Below are 2,796 nucleotides of genomic sequence, written 5' to 3' on the forward strand. Positions count from 1 at the left end.
GAGAGGTGACAGTACACAACCCTGAGGAGTTCCAGTGTTGGAGGGTCAGCAGATCCTGTGGAAGAACCAAAAGGACACAGAGGAGGGACGCTCGGTGTCCTGCAGCACCACAGCAGAGCCCAGGGGGCACAGGTCAAGAGTTTGATCATTTGGGATCTGACCTGAATACAATACAAACATCAAAACACAGAGTTACTTTGTGTAGAAATACTTCCCTCTGTTGATCAGACGGTGGGTCCAGCTCTGGTTCATGACGCTCTCAGCTCTGCGTTCTGCATCATGTGATGTTTGCACACGGCTCCTCTTTCTGAAACGGTTACATACAAAGAGCTGAAGGAGCAGAGGGGACCATGCAGCTGCACAGAGCTCACGCCCAAACACAAATGTCTTCAGAAACAAATCAGAGAATAGACAGAAGACATTTTGAACGTCTTCCTGTGTTTGTGCCATGTTAAAATGTACACAAACATGTTCCTGTCCCCACATGTCCCTGTCCACACATGTCTCTATCCACAAAATGTATATATGTCTACCTGCTGTCAATCAACACTCATCCATCCCCCACACTCTTAAGAAGATGTTGGATTTAATCAAAATGCTCCATCAACTGATCTTACACATGCCTATTGTTTAAACGTGAAAGACTTTATCAATTTAATTGTAACAAAGGGTTATTACTAAATTCAAAGCAATAATGTCAATTAAATTCAAAGAAAATGTTGCTTTAAGACTACTCAAAGCTTCTCTTTTACCAATTAACAACATTGTTTGGAATTTTTCAACAATATCACAATTCAACAATGTTTCTTTAACCATAAATAGTATATAAAAGCTACAAGCAATTTTAATCAATACTAAATTAATAATACCAGGTTAGAATTTAAGAAAAACGAGCAAATTCAAAATAGGTTAAAGTTACTCTATTACTTGAATACAATTAAACATACTTAATTACATTTTTAAACAGAACATTTTCAAACAAATCCAAAACAATTCCCAAGAGTGTATCCGCCTGTTATCTCCCGACACACCAACTCACGTCACACGTCACGTCACAACAACAGCCTCGCACCACAGCAGTAAGCAACAAGCACCGACAGGAAAACACATACAAAATGTTTTTACAACCACAACAACATACACTATGCCATTTATACTATGCCAACCAACGGGCAACTGGAGTGCAACCCAAGACAGAATGCCATCAGAATTTAAATACAGTGCCTTTAATATTTTAGCAATAATTAGTGTATTATCTAAAATCAGAAGGGACAGAAATAACAGCGATTAAATGTAACCTGTATCTAATACAGACTTTTATTTTAGCGGACTTTTATTTTGGTGACTTTATTTTGGCGGGTTCACTTCCTGTTCTGTTGCCGCACTTTCCACTTCCTTTAGGTACACGCACTTTACTTCCCGTCGCTCTCAGCTGACGTGGTTTGTCAAAACAAACTTAAACAAAATCCGGAACTCTAAATAACGGCGTATTTCAACTGTCCTGTTAAGGTGAGCCTTTTGTCATTATGTGAATAACTCCTATATTAAATTTCAACCGTGAAAAATGTCGCTAGTATGTTTTATTTGACAAGATCGTTAATGAGTCCTTTAACTACCCCTTAACTTACCGGTAACTAAAAGTAAAATGTATGAACTGCCCATAATGTATTTGCCCTAGTTTTTACAGTTTAATGGGGGAACGCTATATTGTCCGAAGAGCTTCGTGTACAATCGAACTCATTCACAACTTACAAATGTAGCTCCGTGATTATTTTTTTAACGTTTGTTACGCAACACTTTTATTTCTGAACTCGATCTAACTACAATCTCTGTCTGGGTATTTTTAACCAGTATTTGGAATTGACATTTTGATGAATACAAACTAAATGCACTCATCTTTAATAACGTGACTGAATATTTTTGAATGCTATAGCAAATGATTTATTTACACATAGTTTACTTAATTCAAATGAATTTTAGATCAATACTAGGATGAATAATTAATTATCATTAATTAATTATATATACATTATACCTTTGATTTGATGATTTAATGCCATAACTCTGTATAATTTCCTATGCATGTTTTACCTATACTTAATTTAATTTGTTCATAGTGGTAACATTAAAGTAACAAAAGTACTTATTTTGAATGATATACTTATTTGTGTTTTTGGTCTTTTAGGTCAGATTTCCTATGGATGGATTCTGTGACTTGAAAAACAACCTCGACTCAACAAACTCTCCAGATAACGAGCAAAGAATCTGTGTGGTGGGACAGACTATTTTGGATTTTTGGACCGTGGATTTATATAAACTGTTTTCTCAAACTGCAGATTATAATCATAATAAAACAAACGAAAATTTACTACTTTTGTTTATCGACTCTATTTATTTATTAGGGACTTGAACTTTTGTGCTTTATTTGCTCATAATTTATCTTTGCCTATCATTTTACTTTTAATACATTTATAATAATCAACATTTTTGACTGCTGGTTGTTATTATACCCTGTGCTCCTTTAATGAACTTTTTATTGTCCTATTTAACATCCTGTCGCCTAGCCTCAAAATTAACGTTACATAAAACATAGCCAAAACTTCTCTTCCAGATCTTTTTAACATGCCCTATTCATTTTGATCCTTCAATATTTTAGCGACATTAGATGAGTTTAGACGGTCACAGGTTCTCAGTTATTTTAGTGTTGGGAGGGTCACTTTTTAAAACGTATTCCCCTACAGATTACAGATTACATAGCCCAGATTGTAGTTTGAAAACTTGACCCTTTAAATCACT

General features: G+C 35.3%; 1 long non-coding RNA gene across 1 annotated transcript; it reads left to right on the forward strand.

Moving 5' to 3' along the window:
* The first annotated feature begins 1,391 nt into the window (after positions 1–1,391).
* On the forward strand, positions 1,392–2,368 carry LOC129412430 (uncharacterized). Its single transcript, XR_008633726.1, has 2 exons — positions 1,392–1,509; positions 2,186–2,368. It is a non-coding gene; the product is annotated as an uncharacterized LOC129412430 (long non-coding RNA).
* The last annotated feature ends 428 nt before the right edge of the window (positions 2,369–2,796 follow it).

Source organism: Boleophthalmus pectinirostris, unplaced genomic scaffold (genome assembly GCF_026225935.1).
Source record: "Boleophthalmus pectinirostris isolate CB_2022bp ecotype Guang Dong unplaced genomic scaffold, ASM2622593v1 HiC_scaffold_8, whole genome shotgun sequence".
Lineage (NCBI taxonomy): Eukaryota > Metazoa > Chordata > Actinopteri > Gobiiformes > Gobiidae > Boleophthalmus > Boleophthalmus pectinirostris.